The sequence below is a fragment of the Podarcis gaigeae genome (genome assembly GCF_964106915.1).
Source record: "Podarcis gaigeae genome assembly, chromosome: 5".
In the NCBI taxonomy this organism is placed as follows: Eukaryota; Metazoa; Chordata; class Lepidosauria; order Squamata; family Lacertidae; genus Podarcis; species Podarcis gaigeae.
In genome coordinates, this window is record NC_139681.1 from 75,694,675 (window position 1) to 75,718,149 (window position 23,475).

General features: G+C 39.3%; 1 long non-coding RNA gene across 1 annotated transcript in view; it reads right to left on the reverse strand.

Moving 5' to 3' along the window:
* LOC310845126 overlaps positions 1 to 23,475 on the reverse strand; it is a 260,829-nt gene that overhangs the window by 181,029 nt on the left and 56,325 nt on the right. The window contains exon 2 of the long non-coding RNA XR_014564487.1: positions 12,407 to 12,498. This is a non-coding gene — a long non-coding RNA (uncharacterized lncRNA). The remainder of the gene's footprint in view (positions 1 to 12,406; positions 12,499 to 23,475) is intronic.

The window sequence follows — 23,475 nt, forward strand, 5'->3', positions numbered from 1 at the left end:
GTCAAGGGTAATGACCCTGTCTTCTCCCCCATTAAAGATCATAATTAGGACAGGCATCTCCAAACTCGGCCCTCCAGATGTTTTGGGACTACAACTCCCATCATCCCTAGCTAACAGGATCAGTGGTCAGCGATTATGGGAATTGTAGTCCCAAAACATTTGGAGGGCCAAGTTTGGGAATGCCTGAGTTAGGAGAACCTAGACAATCCTAATGCCATACCGGAGTCTGAAGTGCATTGAAATAGATTTAGAATACAGTGGTACCTCTGGTTACGAACTTAATTCGTTCTGGAGGCCCGTTCTTAACCTGAGGTACCACTTTAGCTAATGGGGCCTCCCACTGCCGCTGCACTGCTGGCACATGATTTCTGTTCTCATCCTGAGGTAAAGTTCTTAACCCGAGGTACTATTTCCTGATTAGCGGAGACTGTAACCCAAAGTGTTTGTAACCCGAGGTACCACTGTATCTATTTCCTCCAAGCATGACTGTAATTGAACTCCCACCACCTTCTTGGGTACCTTGCCTGAAACAGGGATATTAGCAGGTGGGGCATAGTGGTTCAACACTTCTGGGTTCAAAGAGGTCCTCTTGAGTAGGAGCCCACCATTGTCTTTTTAAGGGTAGATGGTGCTTCACTCCACCATAGCAAGGTGTTCACCACTCCCTGGACCTACCCAGTTGGTCTCTTATTTCTCATGGTCAAGACTGTGCATATGGTAGGCCTTCCCCTTTGAGCATCTTTCCCACATCGTCACACCACAATAGTTGAAACTGATGTAACACAACCTGACTACACAATGCTCCGAACACTAATATAAAAGAAGCATTTCATTCTTGCAACATCAAAAAAAATGTTTCTGATTTGAGAGAGAGAGAGAGAGAGAGAGAGAGAGAGAGAGAGAGAGAGAACAGATTTCATTCATTAAGAATTTGGATCAAGCAAAACAATGGTGTTAATGATTTGTTTATGACTCATTAAAACAATGATATCACCAGAGCTAAAGCATGTGTCATTGGACAGCCCATGTTGTGTACTTAGAAGCCCAGGCTTCAGTCCCTGCTCTCTCTTTTTGAAATTGGCATAGAAATGGAACACATGTTTAGCTCAAAATGGCTTCTGACTGAACTGTCTCTGTGGGGGGTTTCTGTAACATAAAGTAAAGTTAGCAAGCGCAAGCACTAAATCATGGTATGTGATGAACAATTGCATCAACAACAATGAATGTTTGTACTTGGGTGCTTTGCAAAAATGGTTGCTGATTTTTCTCATAACGTGGCGGTTTTAGGTAGAATAGGCATTGGATCTGCATCAACACAATTGTCAACAGAATCAACTTTCCTCAAGCTTCAATAGTGACTGAAAGGAGAGTAACATTTGTCTTACACTTCAGATAATGACACTTTAGTTACCAATAGGCAATATTGTTTGATGCCCCCACCAAGGTCACCCTAGTCAAGTGCTTGACCATTATGGGGGGGGGGACCTTCCCCCAAGATCACAAGCACCAAGATCCAACAATCCTGTATCGGCTGAATGTGAAATTAACTGAAGCAATTGGCAAAACATCCCAACCAAGGGCTTTTCTCGCAAATGCACAAAATACAGATCAGTTCACTCCTTTGCATATCACTTTTGAGTGATTACCATGTATGAGTCATCAAGATGCTGATACACAGATGGTCGTATCAGCCCTACAGATTGCCTCTCAAAATCAGGAGGTGACACTGGTGACAGATGATACCAACATCTTTCCGATGCTTCCTTCTGGTGACACATAAAGCCAAACATGGCAAACATTTACAGCCCTGCTCAGTTGTTTTCTATCCCATTTTGAACAATAGGAGAGCAAGGAGTGGGGCTGCAGGTGTAGCCCCAGATTAATATTGCACACTTGATATTGTGCATACACCAAAATGTCTGTAGAGAGAGACCTTGGTGCATATAGCTGTATGCATGAAGACTTCCAGGGGATCTGCAAACCCTGTCTGCAAAGACATCAGGGGAACAGCATGAATTGTTATGGTAGGCCTACTTTGACACGGTCCAGCTCTTTGCCCCTGTGTTGTTCAACATGGGAGTGGAGAAGACTCAAACAAGGTCCATATAAGCTCCAAAAGCATTATATGCTTGTCAAATCTAAGAGACTTTTTGGGGGGAGAATATCGTTCACCACAATTTGTTCCTACATGTGGGTATGATAAGCATGTCTGCTTCCTTTGACCATGGCACAGCTAACTTTCAAATACCATAAAAAGCCAGATTACAAAATGAGAAGATAAGTAATAATAAGCAATAATAATGAATGGATAAAGATTAAAGGTGGATAAACTCACCAAGCTACATACATTGCTACGCACACAAGATCTGAAAGAGTATGGTTGGAAAACTGAGGTTTCTTCCTACTATATCTGATAAGGCGCTTATTCCTGGTAATGTTATGAGAGCCATACTTCCTTGATTTCAATGGGAGAAGTGACGTCCGGGTGGAGGGGGCATTTTGCAAAAAGCAGCAGCTTGTCCTTGGCAACATAAGTGAAGAATCATGGATTTTTGTATTTTGGAGAATGTTTTTTTAAAAATGTCGACAATTTGTTTGTATCCGGATTTTCACTTCTTGAAATACGGCAACCCTGAATAATGTGCTTAATGTAATCTGATTTCAAGCAGGTGTCCAGATGGTACAATGGTTCACTCATCCCATAGACATGGCTTAGAATGTGTAACAGCGTATGGTTTCGCACACAGCTAAAAAGGCGAGGACGCGGAAGAAACTGCTGGTGAATCTGATTAAAATTATGGCTTCAATAATATCTAGTGCAAATGGTGTCATAGTCTAATCCTATAAATGTAAGTCAACAACACAATATGATTATAAACTGTTATATTGTTCCTTTTTAGTACGTAAACAGACTTTTTTAAAAAAATAATAATAATTGTATTATTATTAATTGTATTAAACCAAACTTCAGTTGTTGCTATTTTAAAAGTTATCATAATACATCGCACACATTTTGGGATATATCTTTCTCTGTCCCTTTCATTTAAGTCTTTGTTTCTGTACCTTTTCTTTTTTCAGGAATAACCTACCAGAAATTTTAAAGAATTGTGTGAAAGGTCAAACATGTAAACCCTCTGGGCCTTGAGTGTGGTCAGTAGCAAGGCCAGTAGCAATGCCTCTTTTAGCCCTCTGTGAGCATCATTGCTATGAAAAGGAAACACACGGTATTTTTCGCTCTATAGGACACACTTTTTCCCCTCCAAAAATTAAGGGAAAATGTGTGTGTGTCCTATGGAGCGAATGCAGGCTCCTCGGCTTCAGCGATAGCAACGCGAAGCCTCCGAAGCGCTTCGGGAGCGCTTCGGGTTCCTTTTGCTGAAACCGGGAGAGCAAGACTTTCCTGGCTTCAGCAGAGAGGGAGAGCTGCGCAGCGCCCCTTCAGCCAAGCAGGAGGAAAAATGGGGGGCTCCATTTCTCCTGCCGCTTCGCTGAAGGGGCACTGAGCAGAGAGGGGGAGAATTATTATTTTTCTTGTTCTCCCCGTCTAAAACAAGGTGCGTCCTATGGCCGGGTGAGTCCTATAGAGCGAAAAATATGGTAAATAGAAGTGGCTGTGTAGCCACACTTTTAACTCCACCCCAATTATCATGTGGCTCCTCCTTTATGCTCTTGTATTTGGCTAACATATATACAGTGGTACCGTGGGTTACATACACTTCAGGTTACATACGCTTCAGGTTTCAGACTCCGCTAATCCAGAAATAGTACCTCGGGTTAAGATCTTTGCTTCAGGATGAGAACAGAAATTGTGCTGTGGCGGCGCGGCAGCAGCAAGAGGCCCCATTAGCTAAAGTGGTGCTTCAGGTTAAGAACAGTTTCAGGTTAAGAATGGACCTTAACCTGAGGTACCACAGTATAATGTGGGGAGTTTCCTATGCTTGTGGAGACTCCCAACTCATTTTAGAACACTAGAAGATCAGGATGTTAAAACATTTGGGGAGCCTCCAGGAATACCAGAAGCAAAACATGCAATTAAAAAAATAAATTACATCCATTGTTCCTAATAACTCTACAGAAAGAAAAAAAGACACATGAAAAAGGCACACTTCTTAACACATTACATTAAGTGCTTTTATGCAGATTTATTTATTATCGGACTTTTTTCCCAGGTTCTCTTTCAGCTCTGTGCTTTCAAGACTCAAGTTAATTCCATTGAAGTCAACATGTACCCAGATCCCTTGGAAAAGAATGTGATTTACTATTTTTTATATTCCTTTTGTCAGATGACCCACAATAATGCTTCTGTTTCTTTGATGTATTTTGATTTGATTCTATTGCTGTGTTTTTGTTTTGGTTGCCGTATTCTGAAGAACAAAAAAGAGGACACATTTGACTACTACTTTAAACTATGGAACGCTATGATGACTCTACCCATGAAAAAGAGGAGGTGTCCTGGAAAAAGAGGACATATGGCAACCCTAAATTTGCACAACCTAAACAGTATGGTTTATTAATTTATATGAAATGAACAAAATAATAAAAAGCAAGGGAGAGGTGTACACTCACACTCTGTCTCTTGGGGAAGGGGGAAAGAGGTGAGCCAAGAGGGGTGGTGCCCAGGACACTTACACAAAAATCCAAAAGTACCCACGGGCCTCAAAAGGTTGTTGACCCATGGCTTAAACACTCCAATAGATTGTCCAAATCCTCTGCTCTCACAGCAGATCCTAAGGAGATAGCAGGCATCCCCATGATGCTTTTCAGAGTCAAAGCCCACCTCTCTGACTTCCTTCTCTGCCTGTCTCCCTGGCAATCAAAACTGCCAGTCTATGCTCCACACAGACTCCTAGCTTTCATCATCCCCAGCTGGGAGAGGAGAGAAGATGAATCACGCTTTCCTTAGCTAGTTCTTGAGAGCCATCAGCCTATAATTTCCCTAACAAAAGAGATACTTGCTAGGGCCATTAAGATAATCCCTAGCAGTCCTGCTGGTCTGACCACTTTAGCAGAGCCTTGCCCAGATCCCAGCCTTACAATCACCAAATTGGAAAGGGCTCTGGAAGTCTGTCTGTCTGTCTGTCTGTCTGTCTGTCTGTCTGTCTCTCTCTCTCTCTCTCTCTCTCTCTCTCTCACACACACACACACACACACACACACCTTACAGCTGTATCAAAAGTATCAAACAGTTGCTTCACCCTCAGATCAGCTAAAAATGAAGTAAGCTGGTTACTCAGTCCTGCCTGCCCTGTAAAATGCCTTTCCATCACATGTCAAACAACTGACTTTTAGATGTACAGTGGTACCTCAGGTTACAGACGCTTCAGGTTACAGACTCTCCTAACCCAGAAATAGTACCTCAGGTTAAGAACTTTGCTTCAGGATGAGAACAGAAATTGCACGGCGGTGGCGCAGCAGCAGCAGGAGGCCCGATTATCTGAAGTGGTACCTCAGGTTAAGAACAGTTTCAGATTAAGAACGGACCTCCAGAATGAATTAAGTTCTTAACCCGAGGTACCGCTGTATAGGGAAGTTTGTAACGTATGATGTTTTACTGTGGTTTTATAATTTGTTGGAAATGGCTCAGAATGGCTGGAGGAACCCAATCAGGTGAGTAGGGTGTAACTATTTATTATTATTATTATTATTATTATTATTATTATTATTATTATTATTATCATCATAATTATTATTATTACAGTACTATTACTATTACTATTATTATTAGCAACCAGTCAGTTAACATCAGTTGACTTTGAGCAAATTAATAAATATGGAAGAATAAACCAGAATCTCAGCTGCAATCAAATACAAATATAAGAGTAGTCTGAAACTATTTCAGATAGGTGATAGTAAATTTACTTGCATTAACTCATCTTGGAATTTGATTTTAACAGCTTGATAATTGCATAAACTGATTACCAAGTTGTTGAAGTAAGTTAATCTTCCACATCAGAGAAGCATTGCTTCTTTGCCTCTTAGTATGAACATATATCTGTTGGAACCAGTTCCCAATGAACAAACTTAAGTGGACATCGATCATGATGCAACCATTTTGATAATGTTCTAAAAGGGGGGAAACAAAATGGCAGCTAGGAACGTTCTGCTTAATGTAACCCCATGTGATCCCTAGCTGTTGATTACAAGTGACAATCATCGTCAGACTTCATACACAAGGTATTTTTCTACAGAGCCTGTATTTGATTGCTGACTCAACGTCAGGCTCCAAATAGAAGCTGGTATGCCACGCAGTCCGTCTCTCTATGAACTGTGCAAACCATTTATTGTCTGACTCACATTTAAAGAATAAATTGCAGAAAGAATGTGCCAAAACCAGCAAAGGGGGGTGGGGGTTGTCCATTAATCAGGAACTTATAGGTGAAAAGAATGGGGAACTGTTTGTTAATTGTGAACAGCAGTTAATGCATTTCATTTTAGGACTTTGAATGACTCTCAGCTGTTCTCATGTGGGTCTCACATTTTTCTCAAAGCTCACATCAAAGTTGATTTAAGTTGAAACATTTATTAAAAAGCTGCAAGGGAGCTTGTTTTTCTCAAATCATTTTATTTAATACTATGATATTCCTTTTAAAAAATATAACAGCTTCCTTTGCTTAAATGCCTTATTAAAACCAATATTTCATTATATATGTCTATATATACGTATATCTTGTGTGTGTGTTACAAATGAGCATAGTTCTGAAGTTCCATGAAGTTTGGCCAGTGTACATATTTTATCCCCATGCATTTCAGAACTGTTAGCACTAAATAGTCATGTTCATCTTGTTTTCTATAGTATTATTTATAAGGTGGCTTAAAACATTTTTGGGGGGTTATTTGAGACCACTTGTCAAATGCTGATACAACTTTTTCCCCTCTCGTTTTCACTTCTACAGTGGGCGTTTTCAATGTACGGCTTAGATCCAAAGTTCACTTCCTCCACTGAAGGAAGCATTTGGTTACAACCCACAGACCCTCCTGGCAGAATCCAGACCTGGCATAGGCCAGAAAGGAGTATGGAAATTTAACTGATGCCTTAAATTTGCTTTCAGTTTATATTCACAGTCTCCTCTGGGGAGAGGATGAAGAATGGACATCATAGTTGTCTTCTTTTCTCACAGGACTGATGGTGCACATGTGGAAGGGGCCTTTAAAAAAATCCCATATTTGATATATTGCTGTCTTGGATTCATTGATGTCAAGGGTGTTGAGAACAAAAACAGCCACAGTACAGAAAATGTTTCCTTTGATCTTCAGTTGATCGGATGGCCAGAATATACATTAAGCTCTAGGAACCATTCTGCATGGACTGATCTTTAGCCTCTTCTCCCTTTGGCACCTGGGCCAACCTATTGTGGCTAAATTAACAGGTTATAATTATAATCATTAATAAATTAATGGTTGGCATCATTGAAGCCAACATATTTCACCATTGGAATGGGCAGCAGAATTAGGTCAACATCAAAGGCTCAAAATTTTACACAGGAAATTTTTTAGAATTCAGACTACATGAAATTGTTCTCAAATGAGTAGGAAATTTACAGCAATAAACCACCTTAAAAAAAACTTTTTACTCTCACATCTTTCAAATCATACACACATGTGTGACAGGGTGTTCAAAAGCGTTTGTACATGTAGCTTATTTAATGCCTAACAAATCAGACTTCTAAACTAGTCCATTAATTAGAAGATTGAAAACAACTGGTTTAAAGAAATTCTCAAATATTGCCAACAGACATTTAACTGGGTACATTTAAAATTAGCATGACCCTTTACATAAGTAAAATAATGAAATCATACTTAAAGATAGACTGTTGTAAGTACTGGGTGTATTCATACACAAAAACACTTTTTGCCTTCTTGTGTCCTTCACTGCTTTCTGCTGCAATAAGATACCGTCTGCACTGACTGGAGATGGTGAGGACTGAACCATGAGAGTAGCCAAGGAGGGGGCGGGGAGGGGCAACTGCCCCCCAATTCAATAAAAATACATAGCAAACTGAGGTTCTGCCCCCCTAACAAAAATCCTGGTTACGCCCATGGACTAAATCTGGAATCTTCTGCATGTACATATTCTAGCACTGAGCTACAGCTCCTTCCTCTAAATGTATTCTCTATCAAACCCTCTTGCCTCCTGAAGTGTTTTGCCTACTTTCTTTGAATCCCTTGTAACACAGGGATAGAGAGTCTCCCATTGCCTAGACAGCCTACATCTCTTTTCAAATGGACACACTGCAGGGTAATGGAGAATCAATCTGCCATGAGCTTTCATTTTCGGAATGAGACAGAAGGATGCCAACGACAACAATTTCTCTAGGGTAAAAGATATGTAGTAGATGCAGGTTTTGTGTGGACTATGTAGGAAACACCTGCACAGTCTCCAGGGATTCTAGAATAAGATGGTGTGTGTATGCAGCCCAAATAAAATTACCCTGAAAAGGAAACCAAAGCTGCAAGTTTCAGAGGACAATCCCAATCCAATAGAAGTTAACAGAAACAAACTTCATAGAAATTTAAATTGCAGCCTAAAGCATAAAAAACCTTAAAAACAATTTCAGCCCACTCTAGAATACAAGTTGGATTAAAAGTTTCTAATTTACTTCCAACGTTTTCTAATTTTTCTTTGCTTTTCTCTGGCAGTTTTTTTTTATCCTAGTTGGACTTATTTTGTGATTCAGACTGCTGAACTAATTTGAGAGCATTGCATGTACTAAAAACATTTTTTAAAAAACAAAGGCTTTTAGCACCCAACATCTCTCATGTAGGGACAGTTCATAGGGATGAACAGGCAGAGATATGAGATAAATGCTCAATGAAAGAGACCACACATGGGACTGACAACATAGTCTCTGAAGCGCTCTGAGTCTGTTAATAAAGGTAGCTGAGATTTTTAATTGAAAGTTGAAGGAAGCCTATAAATGGCTTAATCAGGTCATTGACAGACACTGGAGGGTTTTTTCCCCAAGGGTCCACCACTGCATTAAACCTCTACTTTTAAACAAGATAAATTCTAGAGGCAGCTTGTTCTGACAGCAAGGAAAGGCCATACAGAGAAAGCATTGACTTTGTAGATAACAAGATCAAGATTACAGCCCACTGAAATCAATGGGAGCTTAAGTCGTCGACTTTTATCGACTTAGAAGTTCATCCAAAAATATTTTAAAAATCAGCGTCCTGAATGTATGCACCCCTTGGAGTCCCATAGTGGGCAGTGTGACTTATAGATGTTCAAGTGGGCTGAGGGGTATATTATTAGCATTCTATTATCATTTTTATTACTTCTAATATCCATGGAAGACTTTGGTCTATTAAGTGTGCTACCAATCCTTATAATTCACACCCCAGTAGTATACTAATCTTCGGTTCATCTAAGCACGTATTTTCCTAAAACACAAAATCAATGTCACTAAAATACTAGAACAATATATTTTTATGGAGAAGAGCATTCTGGCAATTGCCCTCTGACTTTAAGTGCACAGAGAAAATGTAGTATAGCAAAAATAGCAAAGCAACAAAAATATTGAGAAGCACATAAAGGCTGCATATATTCCACCCAATGCCAAACCACATAAAATTTCAGATAGCTCCAGTGAGCAAAACCAAACCAAACCAGTGACTGAAACCAGGGATGCCCCGAACCACTACTGGAAGACCAGGATGTCCTGTTACTGCACAGACATGACAGTGTTACAGATATGGGAGTTATTCTATACCAGCTATCTAGTTAGGCCACTCATACATTCATGAAATTGTAGAGTTGGAAGAGACCTTGATGATCTTCTAGTCCAACTCCCTGCAATGCTGGAATCTCAACTAAAGCATCCATGACAGATGACCATCCAACCTCTGCTTGGAAACCTCCAGTGAAGGAGAGTCCACCACATTCAGTTAATTGCTCCTGTTTAATTTCTCCTTGTTTTTGGAATCCTTGCATAAGTATCTATAACAGTCAAAGGTGACAAAGAGTCATCCTAATGACTACCTAATTTAGTGACACATGAATTTTCGTAGACAAGTTCATTAGGTGCACTGAGCTCCATGCTCATCAAATGAGATCACAGTAGTCCATATAATTGCATACAATGCTTCCCAAAGGCTTAATTGAACGTTGAATCCGTACCACAAATCCATCAGTCTCATTTTAGGATCACTGTGATCACAAGAGTTACTCTTCCTAATGATCCCAAAGTCTTCCTAGAGTGTTTACAAGAACTGAAGTAATCTTCACTTAATTAAGTAAGAATTCTGTTTCAGATGTGAGTGAACATCCAATTTAAACAAAGAAATACCAACTTAAAAAAAAATCTTCAAACTTTCAGATCAGCGAGTGGACTAAATTTTAACATGGCAGAGAAGTCATATACACAGATACATTGGATGCACAATGGATACTTTTTAAAGATATATAAAGTCAGCATAATAATTACTAACAGTGTTTGCTATTAAATAAGAGGCCAGTTTTCCCAGCATCAAACCCTGGGTCTTTCCACATCAGTAAGAATTTTGCTACTGAAAGCAAATATTTCATCATGCATATTGTAAGACTACGCGTATCTAAATACTGTCTTGAGCCAAGGTGCTAATATGGATTTCCATGGGAGTGTGGGATGGAGGAAACTTACTCCCATAGATCAATTGGTTATTTTCTAAAGATGATATTCATATTTCCAATATCTAAATCTTTAGACAGTTATCTAGATTAGTATACGTATACTGTATAATAAATTATTTTATCTCCTGCCATGAGACCTTGGGCAGATCCACACCATCCATCTAAAGCAGGGGTCAGCAAACTTTTTCAGCAGGGGACTGGTCCACTGTCCCTCAGACCTTGTGGGGGGCTGGACTATATTTGGGGGGGTGAATGAATTCCTATGCCCCACAAATAACCCAGAAATGCATTGTAAATAAAAGCACACGTTCTACTCATGTAAAAACACGCTGATTCCCGGACCGTCTGTGGGCCGCATTTAGAAGGTGATTGGGCTGGATCCGGCCCCCAGGCCTTAGTTTGCTTACCCATGAGCGAAAGCACATGCAATGCACATTTTAAGCACATGACGTCCTTCCAAGAATCCTTGGAACTGCAGTTTGTTAAGGGTACTGGAAACTGTAGCTCTCTGAGGGGGAAACTATGCTTCCCAGAACACTTTGGGTGAAGTCATGTGCTTTAAATATGTGTTTGATGTGCTTTAAACCTATGGTGCAGATCAATACTGCGTGGCCTTTTCTGATGTACTCTACATGTAACCACTAGGCTCCCTGTCAGTATAAGACCACCTAAGCCAATAAATACCTGCATAAACATGTGGCAACATATTGAAGAGGCATATTCGCAACATGAGCTACATAAACCCATTCTCTAAATGGGACTATTTTAAAAGATCTTGAGTACAGATGTTTCAAAGTGGAATTTAAGGTCTCCCTGGGTGTCCCTGACTGGTGATCACTCTATTATAGGCTTAACTCTTTAAAGCAAGAGTTCAGGTGCTTGTATTCCCCTCCCCGTCCTTTCACCTGACATGCAATCATTGTTACATTTCAACACACTTCTCTCTTTTTTCCTTTTTTCCTTTTTGGTACCTAGCACCTTACACAAAATGCAAACAGCTGCAATTTCACTGCCCAACCCTTCCTTCTACCCTTCCAACATTTGTTCTGTTAATGTAGGTTAATTCGGCAAATAACACTTCTGTAAATTGTTCTTGCAAACTGCTACATCATTTATGTAAGGACTTCCGTGAACTTTGAAAAATTAATGCCTTTAATTTTGGTTGATGGCAACATCACCAGAGCTCTGTAAATTGCACTTTAATGAGATTTTGCTACAGGGGATAATCTGCTACTGACAGAGTAACATCTTGAAAACATCTGTAGACCTATAATTTCTCTATGACGATTAGATCCCACCACAAGACTCCAAATACAGAGCCGAAATGCAAAGTTCTAAATGACTATACAACCTGTTCTTTAGCAAAGAAGAGATACACAATGAAAAGTTTCGTGTGCTCAAAATAAATCAAATTTTCTGACTAATTAACATTTAGCTTTATTTAATTAAGAAAGACTATTACTGTCTCCACTGCTGTGCATCTGTATATAATGAAGGAAACAGCAGTAGGTATAAGATACCACGGAGGGATATGCCCAAATATCTCTGCACTATAGGTGTAAAGGAACGTCTATTATTGTTAAGTAACTGACATCAGAGTCTTTCTTTAATGCTCTCATAAATAAATGGAAGATTTTCACAGATGCTTTACACATATGGTTTCTTATTTGTCTCTGATGGAGACCGGGAGTTAGATTAGGTGTCAGAATTAAATGATTTAAATAGACAGCTGCATAATGAAAACTACTAAATAACACCTTTTAAAACAATTCTATTTATAGTGATAACTGAACTCACAAAAGGGTGATAAATCTTGCTTTGCTTAAGCCCAGGTTTGCTCGCTGTTTCAAATCCATCCTTTTGAAAAACTTCAAGAAGAAATCTCCATCCTGCAATTTGAACATACAAGGAGGAGAGTGATTAGGTAGGATAAAATAAGAGAGAATCTCAAAATCCAAGTCTAATTTTAATACAGGAGGTTTTTAAAAATACACTTGGAAAAATGTCAGTGAAAAAGATTTGAGACTAAACAGAAGTCAAGAGAAAAGTAATCTTGTTTGTTTGTCTGTTGGTTTTCTGCATTCATATGCCACCCAAAACAAAGAGGTGTTTTGGTGTTCAATCAATCAATCAATCAATCAAGAAGGTCTGGACATTCCATTTTAATCAGCATATATTCTAGCATCAAGAGGTGACCGTGGCTCTCTTCAGATGGTAAAGGGATGAAGGCACCAGGTATGAATGCATTGTCTCCACCCCCTCTGACACCTTTACTCCTGCCATGAGTCAGAAGGTAGCAGTTTGACATGTCGAAGCTTTTGCTTCCATGGGGACTACCCAAGAGTTTCCGAACCCCAATTAGGCAGAGCTTTAAAATGTGTTGGGAGCCTCCACAGAAACAAAAAGGGGTTCCTGCAACATACAGTCACAACACAAGTCGGAAGGCAACAGAAATGGGTCTTGATGTTGGATGGAGCTGGCTCGCTCATCTCCAGCGACCTCCTTGCATGCAGGGTGCCCTTTCTTTCACAAGTGGTATATCAACTATTACTAGCTCCCGTCAAATGAGTTAAATGTAGCAAGTAGCACAATTCATGGAAGGGGTTTTTTCATGGTGGCTCCATGTCTATGCAATGAAATTATTATTATTATTATTATTATTATTATTATTATTATTATTTAGTTTGTGAATTGCTTTCCGCGTATAAGTCCCAAAGTGATTTGCAAACATAGCCTGGGAGAAAAAAGCTGAAATGCATTTTTTAAAGAAAGAAAAAATACAAGAACAACCAAGTACAAGAACATAAGAACCACCCTGCTGGGGGAGGCCAGGGGGTCCATCTAGACCAGCAACCTGTTTGAGAAGCCCTCCAGCAGGACTGGAGTACAACAGCACTCTCCCCTAATATAGTTTCCTGCAGCTGGTTGTCAGAAGCATATTGCATTCAGCACTAAAGGTAGAACATAGACATCAGGGTTACTAGGGTTTTTAACACACACACACACACACACACAGTCAATGCCTTAAAAAGTTGTTTCCAGAAAGTACAAGTGGTCAGTGCTTGTTTGTATCTCAACAGGAATGTTGTTTCACAGAACAGGGGTGGCCTTATATTCTTTTAGAAACTAGGTAAAAAAACAGGGGGTGTTGTTAGACTTTTAGAAGCTAGTGGGTTAAATCGTTTTTAGAATGCTTTTAATTTTGTAATTCATGAGAACTGTTTTAATGTTTCTGTTTATCGTGCATTACATGCTTATATTACCTCATTTTTGTAAACTGCCCTGTGACAAATGAAGCCAGTTCAGAGTGAGACTGCCTACCTTAGTGTCATAATCACATAGCCAACTATGATTGGCTGCATGGCAACATTACTGTTCCTAGGAAGGCTGATTTGAGAAAAGAAACTGTACCAAAACAGATGCCTCAGACTTGCTCTCTGTCATGCTGCTTCCATCCAAATGGCAGGTATCAGAAAGGAACATCATGCTTTCAGTCCCTTACTCCTGAAATGCCCAAAATATAGAGACTTTTTTATTTAAAAAAAGGCTTGTGAAATGCTTTTTATTTTTTAAAAAATGCTTGCTTTCAGCTCTGCCCTAGTTATTAAGAGAAAAATAAGAAACAATAAATGCTATTAAGATAGTTTTCAATTTAATATTGGGTCCAAAAGTATATCTTTGAAACTCCCTGTAAATCTTGCATCCTGACTGCAATTTCTTTGGTGTCTCCCTGTAATTAGAGATTGAGACCCTGCCTGCCATGTATAACACACTTTGAAATACTTGACGTTGTAAGGTAGTATTATACAACCCTGGTGGATGGGCAAATGTTGCTGGTCTACAACTCTCATCATCCTTGACCACTGATGAAGCTGGCTGGAGATTTTGGGACTCTCTCTATTCTTGTTGACTGTAATCTGTTTTAACTGTTTTCTATTCTGAATGTTAAATTGATGTAAAAACAGACCTGATGGTGAATGGTGATTAATAAAATTGATTATGATGGTGGTGATATATCTAGGGACCCAGGGATGAAGCGTACACCTGTAAGTCACTTTTTAAGAAACTAATCATCATGGGTTGTATCCAGTAGTAGCTTTGCCCTAGCAGAAAGTGCTTTCATTTACACAAGACAAAGCACCTGGTTTTTGCCAATTCCCACCATCCCATTTAAGCCTTCTGCCCAGACCCTAAAAGCCTGTTTCTGATAGATGAGGGACTCTCTGTAACAGACTGGGATATGGTATGGAGGGCTGCTGTAGGTAGGTGGAATCAGCAAGAATCAGGTGCCTCAACCTGAGCTACTTGCAGAGGAGGTACTTCTTCAAACAGTGCACGGTTAACCTATTGAAGATGCCGTGACAGCCATCAACTTGGATGTCTTTAAAAAGAGATTACACAAATTAATGGAGGATAAGGCTATCTATCAGTGGCTACCAGACATGTTTGCTATATACTAGCTCCAGTGTCAGACGTGGTATGCTGAGAATGATAAATGGGGAGATTGTTGCTTTGTTCATGTCCTCATTCATGCCAGGCTTTCTATAGGCCAATGTGAGAACAGAATAGAATACTGGACTAGGTGGACTTTTGGTTCCACTTCTGTTCTTATTTACTTATTACTGAAGGAAAATAACTTAATTCATAATATAAATTTCTCATTCCCAGGCCTCATAAAAAGTTGCCATGTATTCACAGAATGGGGCTTCCATGAATTCGAAGATATACATTTGAAATATGTTGATTCATAATTCAAATTTTGTTTGAAATCTGCATCATGTGTTAGTGCAAAACAGCAAATTAAGTCTTCATGGAAGGATGCTTATGACCAACTTTATACTTCAACCTCCAAACTTGAAAATTCTTATACAGGATTTCACATTTCAACATTAAAAGTAAATGATTTTTAACATGGGAATCAATAATGGCAAAATTCTGCTTTGATTCTCTTAGAACTGCTTTCTTCCTTTCAGATCCCCATCCCGTATAAGGCCAAATTCTTTATAGATAATGTATTTGTGTTATTATAAATAGTTATTTGTATGCCTCATTTCAAAACATGCTGTCCTTAACTACCCTCCATTGTTATTATTTATCTTATAGGCAGACTTTCTTGACAGTCTTCTGAAGCCAGTGAACAATATAAACATTAAAATGCAATAGAATTATACTGTATGCAAACCATTTTTAAACAAAATAGAAAGATGCATCAGCGAGCGGCAACATTCAGCAATAGCTTCAAACAATGGCAACAATTTTTCAGAAAGATATTTATTAACAGCATTTTTTTTAGAAGTAGCCATCCTTCTTTTACAAGGTTACCATAATCAGAAACAGACATTCTGCTTGGACAGCAGTCTTAAGAGAGACAAATAAACTGGTTTTTCATCACTCCCTTTTCACCACTTCACAGTTACATGTCAGTCAATTCATGTGATGAGTTGCTTCTGGATCCATGTTGTGGAGAAGTAATCCTGTCCAAACTACACTCTACTGGGAGCTAACAGTGATGCCACAGTTACTTCTGGTTTAATTCTCAGGTTCCATGTGATCCCCTCAACCAAACGTTATGGTTTGATGTGGGAGCCAACCATGGGAAAGCTACACCCACCTTGCTCCAGAAATATATAAACTTGGTCTAAAAGTTGCTGAGAGAGTCTCATTATTACCTAAGCTAGCTCAAATTAAACAGTTGCAAGAACAGAAGGGTAGCACAGCTCTAAGTCAGTCTTTCTTTTTTCTTTTTTAAGAACATGAGGAATGGCATCATCTGCCAGAGCACCTGGTGTAAGTGAACAGTTCTCTTTGTTCTGGCAAGTGAATGAGGGGATAAGAAGACTTTCAAGTGTTATTATTGCTGCTTGGGACAGAGGAAATCAGAATGAGGAAACAAATCAACCAGAAGTTGGACACTCCTGTCCTTTGATAGGCGGTTTAAATGCCAGCACTACTTTTCAAAATTGTTTGCCTTTCTACCAAATAGCTAAAGATCGCATTTCAACTCAGTGTCTTTCCCAGGCTCCAACACACTTTGCCCACTGAACTTATACCACCAACAGTAAGCACTACTGAGTTAAAAGGAACTTATTCACAGGTTACCATGCACAGGGTAGTAATAATTCTACATGGCTGATCAGCGCTCAGTTCTCCATTGCCAAATTCCAACACACTAAGAGACTTGGGTAAGGGTACTCTGTTTGGATGTAGCTCTCAAACTGTCATGATAAGCTCCTGCACTTCAAAATTTACCAGTACACCACAGTTAGCTTTTGTATACAGCTTTCTAAAAGAGCTGCCTTCTAAACCCACCTTCACATAAAAATTACCAGTCAGTTAAAAGACGAAAGCATAACAAGGAAGTGAAATAGCTTCATCACGCTGCACTGTCTCAAAAACTTCCATTGGCTAGATTTTCAAATAGCATCAACTATAATCAAGGCAATGCTCTCCCCCCCGGACCCCCACTTTAGTGCTCCATATAGAGAAAACCGATTTCCTAGCTTCTTGGATGTTTCTATCTGTGTGCCACCAGTTGCTTCAAATCGCTACACAGCAACCATTCAACCATAGGGGATTTGATGCATAAAACACAGAGTTACCATTTTGCTTAAGAAAAAAGAAAAGGCTATCAAGACAATAATTTTCAAAGCTGCAGGGAAATGCTATTGCAGAGCACAAAGACATTCTTCTGCAGAGGGAAGCTCATATATTCCTTCGTTAAGCAGACCACCTCTCTTAAAAGGATCTCCCCAAACTCACAGACGTTTCTACAGGAACGGCATTTAGTCCAGCCATTTGCAATGCCTCAGTTAATAGCTGCTTGTCCAGGACTTTGAGCCTGATAAATGTTCATTTATCTGAGCCAACACCAGCATGCATTTTAGCTCCAATCACAGAATGAAACCCAGTTAGTTTTTTGGCAGGCATGGCTTCAGTTCTACAGCCCCAACACCAATGAAAATTCAGATTTGGCTGCAGAAAAGGGCTCACCAGTCTAACCACAGCTGGCATGTTATGGCAATAATTCTGGTGTGCTATTCATCAACACTCACATGCATATTTGGAAGTGACATTTGGGCTGGGAAGCAGGCCCTACTTTCCCAGTGGTCTAGTCCTGTTCCTGGTAAATAAAATAATGCCAAGACCAGAGGGGTGTTTTTTGTGTCTTTTTTACTGGTACAGTAAGTAGGATTCTAGCAGTAAAGACAGAACTAGAATGCAACATCTGTATATATAATGGGAAGATAGAGAAACGGCACTATTGTGACGTGACATATCACCAAAATCAGATATTTTTCTGTATCTCCAAAAATCCCCAAACCCCACATATTATTATTATTATTATTATTATTATTATTATTAATAATAATAATAATAATAATAATACCCCACCCATCTGGCTGGGTTTCCTCAGCCACTCTGGGCTGCTTCCAACAAAATATTAAAAATACAATAAAACATCAGACATTAAAAACTTCCCAAAACATAGAACATCCATAATTTTGCACATTGTGCTGGTTCTATGGGAAGAAAGCTGGTTTCTGTTTTCTACACATACACTCTTAATACACTTGTGAAGTTTGGTCCTTGCATGCCTCCTTTCCTGACCTCCCCTATGTTGAGACTTGACTAGTGGAAGAAAGCTCGACACTCGTGTTGATAATGAAAGCTCCAATTCAAATCCTGGCCACTGACTGGCAGGGCTATGCAAAGTGGCAAAGCCATTGTTGCACCCACAGCCGTACTGCCTGTGCTGCCCAGGGCAGAAGTGGGGTGGGAAGATTGGTGCAGCTGCTTTGAGCTGGCCTGGATTGGACCGGATGCCATCATGTAACACAGTAAAACCTTCTCAGGATCCAATGGGTCCTGTGCCAATTAAGACACTCCCCACTTTTGTTGGGGCATGTGCAGAGTGCCCCTTCAACACATCAGGAAAGTGTGCCAGTGGAACAGAAAAACACCAGACAGTTCAAGGTAGGGTCATTCCCTTTACTGACAGTATAATGCAGTATAATCCACAGCTTATAGGTTACATACAGTAATATACAGTCCTTCCAGCAGCATACAGTCTCCTTTCAGCATCCCAAGACACACTAGGCTCTGGCCAAGAGCAAACTTGCTTCAAACCCAAGTGTATTTAATACTTTAGATTGTGCTGAGTCATTCTCACATGCTTGCTGACTCACTCTCATGTGAGTAACCAGTTGCAAGTGCAAGACAAACACACCCAGGCATGGGTAATGCATCTGTCAGTATATATGGCATTAAAGTGTAACTACATTTTTTATATTAAAAAAATCTGTGACACAAATAATCAAACAGATTTCTAGTTTTAATGTAATGTATGTTGCAAACTGATTTTCTATAGCTAGGCAGCTTAGGGAATCTTGAGTGTGGGGAACTGAGCAAATATCTACATACAATGCTAATGCCTTTGCGTAGAGTAACATACCCTGAAAAATAAACTGTGCTCTGAGAATGCATATCCCATGGAAGCCAATGGGAATTTGGTCAAATTATACATGGAAATAGCGAGAATGGAACCTTTGCCTTAAAAGTTGAAGGGGGTTTTCCCACTCAAAAGAACTGGTTTTAAGTAAGTTGATTGTTGTATCAAAGATACATCTGAATTTTAATTGCAAGTAGTATTTCTAGGTTTGGTAGTTTGCATCTGTTTTCCTTGGGAACGTGTTACCAAGATGTGTACACAAGCAGAGCTCATCATATGTTACAATTAAGGGGAAGCATTTCTAAATACATCTGTTATGGTTTTTGAGCTCTTAACAAGCAGGGAGGTCTTCCCTCTGCACAGCTGATTGAATAATGGTTAGCATATATTTTTAGAAAGTATGTCTGGTAATATATATTTTTTCCCCTGATCAAAATGAAGGTGTCTCTCCTCTTCTTAGCACTGCCAAGTGTGTGATTTACACACAGTTTAATTATTCAGATGTTTATTATGTTCTACATAATGAAATTTGGACCCTCATATTTCCTTCCTACATGCTCAATGCAGGCTGCAATTATAGCCACAGATATCTGTTTATTTGATGAATTTTGCTTCTTCGGCATAGTTTGATAAATATGGAAATAAGTCAAAACCTACTTTATATACAGTAATTAAAGTGAAAAATCTAGTCATGATGCAAATCCTTAATTGGACTCCAGGAGAGATATGCAGAATTTCTCTTTAATAATATGGGATGACTGGGGACAGAAAAACAAAGCACACTAAAATATGGTTTAGAAGAACAATTAATCACAAAACAGAAAACAACCAATTTAGCATGGCTCATTCAGTGACTCTCAAGGCTCAGGTAATGTTCTTTTAATCATCTGCCTCTAATATTAAGGTGGTGTCATGTTCTACAGAAATAAAGCACAATAGATATTCTTGTATCCTGTTAGAAGCATGTTCCCAGTTTTAATTTGTAAACACCCGCCTTTTCAGACAATCAAATTGCTCGAACTACTTAATGACATGTAAGCGAACGATCAAAGTAATGTGTAAAATGGCTTAAACTGTGTTATTTAATGCATTAATTCATTAGCAGAAAACTCTCTACTTGTCTCAGGGTATTCTGAATGGCTTCCTGTGCATATTTCATTTAATTTTAATAAAATGCAAACAGCACCATTAGGGTGGTATGTATGGGTTGTTTTTAGCCCAGGAAGTAGCATACATTTGTTAGGCAATATTAAATTAATGTATATCAGGCTAATATAGCCATAACAAAAACAGAAACCTACAAGGGAAAAATAATAATAAGGCAAATGAAGAAAAGGTTCTTTTTTCAAGCACTGAATATATAGTTAATCAGCCAAAATTAACCATCATTGTCACTTAATTTGATTGTGAAAATATTGTTCTCCATATAGCTTTGTGTAATCTCCCATTAGGGGATGATGAGCATGGTTTAATGAGAAGATGCTGGATTTATTGCTCTACTTTATTTAAACTACAAAATCATACGATCTTGGGGAGGTTGTTTTTATTTGTCTAGGGGGTTTCCGTTATTCTCTGAGTTTTTCTTCCCTTCTTTTGCTTATTTTATCTTAAGTATTTCCACGACAATGGCAGTTGCCACTGTGTGTCTTTTTTATTAAAAAAATACTAATAAAAGGAATGTGGATTAATATTTCTCTGTCTCTCTCTCTCTCTCTCTCTCTCTCACACACACACACACACACACACACACACACATCTGCCTTGATTATACACCCAAATGCCTGCTTTGAGATCTGAAGCATTTTATAGAAAGTATTAACTGTCTGGAGAACTGGGATTCTTGATTATGCTGCAGAAAGCCCTGTGGTCTGTCACATCATCAGAAGGCCTAGTCTTCTGTTGCCCAGATGTGCCCATTGGTTGAATCCATGACTGCAAGCTACCATGCTGAGAGGAACTGAAATGAGAGAGGCTTGATGTTCTCTGTTCCAATCACTGTTAAAACTCTTTCTGAGTGAGGGTCCCTACCCTTCTTTGACAGATAACCTAGTTTCAATGTTGTCTTCTCTTGACCACCCTGAGATGACCTGCTACTTTTTTTGCTGTGCACCTGCCATAAAACTTAAAAGCTTCAGAAATGCCTCTGGCTTTGAAGTGTCCTAATAACAACAATCTAACCTTTGATGAGTCCCGCCCCCTTCCTTGTGCCACATGCTTGAACGTCTCAGTTAACCTAAGTGCCATCTGAAAACTCTCCATTATTACAACACAAATCAGTTTATAAAAATGCAGTCATTGTTTCAATCATCCTGCAAATTAAGTTGGTGTACATAATGACAAGTAATTGACACACCTATAGGATGACTTGGATATCTGTGTCTAATTCCTATGAATTAAAAAAAAATGCTGATCAGTTTGGTTATTGTACACAATACATTTTAGAAGTTAATCACTGCCTAACTGTATTCCTTCAAATGCAGTCTAGTTGTATTATTCCTTTGACTTTGTGAAACAGCTGTTGGCTAAGCAACATCTATAGCAAGTTAACAGTGATGACAAGTGCCTCTTCAAACCACTTCTTGAGACAGTTGTGTGAAGGCTCACTTCCCTCATGGACCGTGTATATCTATGGACTCTGACTTTACCATACTGATGCAAACAGACCAAAAATAAATAAAGAAAATGTCCTGACAATGAAATGTAATATGTATCCAAGTCAACATTCAAACAATTTCTGTGTATGAGTGGAATTCAGTGGATACAGAAATACTACACAGGAGATATACAGTAAATAGTGATGTAGGGTGAACTTTTTTTCCAGAATTTCCCACAAAATTTCTCACCGTTACATTTTCTGTGTGGAATATTTTCTGTTTCATCAGTTCATTAGTAATAATGAATGGAAGCCAATGAAAAATTAATATTCTTAATAATGTGGACTAGACAAGGTAACTGTTAGGTGGCTTTGTAGCTGACTGACTAACTGAACCCAAAGAGTGCTAGCGAACAGTTCCTTGTCATCCTGGAAAAAATGACAAGTGGGGTGCCACAGGGTTCTGTCCTGGGTCCATTGTTCCTTGACATTTTTATAAAGGACAGGGATGAAGGAATTGAGGGTATGCTCATCAAATTTGCAGATTACACCAAAATGCCAATGTGGCAGAAGACACAACTAGGATTCAATATGACCTTCACAACTGGAGAACTGGGCCATAGCTCACAATATGATTTTCAGTAGGGACAAATGTAAAAGTTCTACACTAAGGCAAGAAGAACCAGCTGCACAAATATAAGGTGAAGGAATCCTGAATTGCCAGTAGTGCTCGTGAAAAGGATCTAGGGGTCTTAGTAGAACACAAGCTTAACATAAATCAACAGTGTGATACCATAGCAAAAAAAAGCTAATGCTATTCTAGGTGGCATCAACAGAAGTAAAGTAGCAAGATGATGGAAGTAACAATACCATTCTATTCTTCCTTGAACAGACCACACCTGGAGTACTGTTTCCAATTCTGGGCACCACAATTTAAAGAGACTATTGACAAGCTGGAACGTGTGCAGAGGAGGGCAACCAAGATGATCAAGGGTCTAGAAACCAAGTCTTAGAGGGAATGGTTATAGTTGGGTATATGTTTAGCCTGATAAAGAGGAGACTGAGAGGAGATATGATAGCCATCTTCAACTATTTTAAGGGTCGTCACATGGAAGATGGAACTCTGAATGGTAGGACCCAAACCAATGGCTTCAAGTTGCAATAAAGGAGATTCCAACTAAACATCAGGAAGAAATTTCTGACAGTAAGAGCTGTTCGACAGCAGAATGGTCTCTCTTGGAAGGTTGTAGATTATCCTTCCATCTCTCATGAATGCTTTAGATGAGATTCCTGCATTGCAGAAAGTTGGACTAGAATCAGGGGTAGGCAACCTAAGGCCCACAGGCCGGATGCGGCCCAATCGCCTTCTCAATCCAGCCCATGGACGGTCCAGGAATCAGCATGTTTTTACATGAGTAGAACGTATGCTTTTATTTAAAATGCACCTGTACATTATTTGTGGGGCCTGCCTGGTGTTTTTACATGAGTAGAATGTGTGCTTTTATTTAAAATGCATCTCTGGGTTATTTGTGGGGCATGGGAATTCGTTCAATTTTTTTTTTCAAAATATAGTCCAGCCCACCACATGGTCTGAGGGATGGTGGACTGGCCCACAGCTGAAAAAGGTTACTGACCCTTGGACTAGATGGCCCTCAGAATCCCTCTAGCTCTACAATTCTATGATTCTTTGAATATCAGCCCTAACACAGTGAAAAGACTTGATTCCTGTGACAGGACAACTCTCATAAGAAGCTGACTGACATGAATGGTGCTCCCCATATTGACCACAACAGAAGCCATGATACTAATCCAAGTGGACTTCCT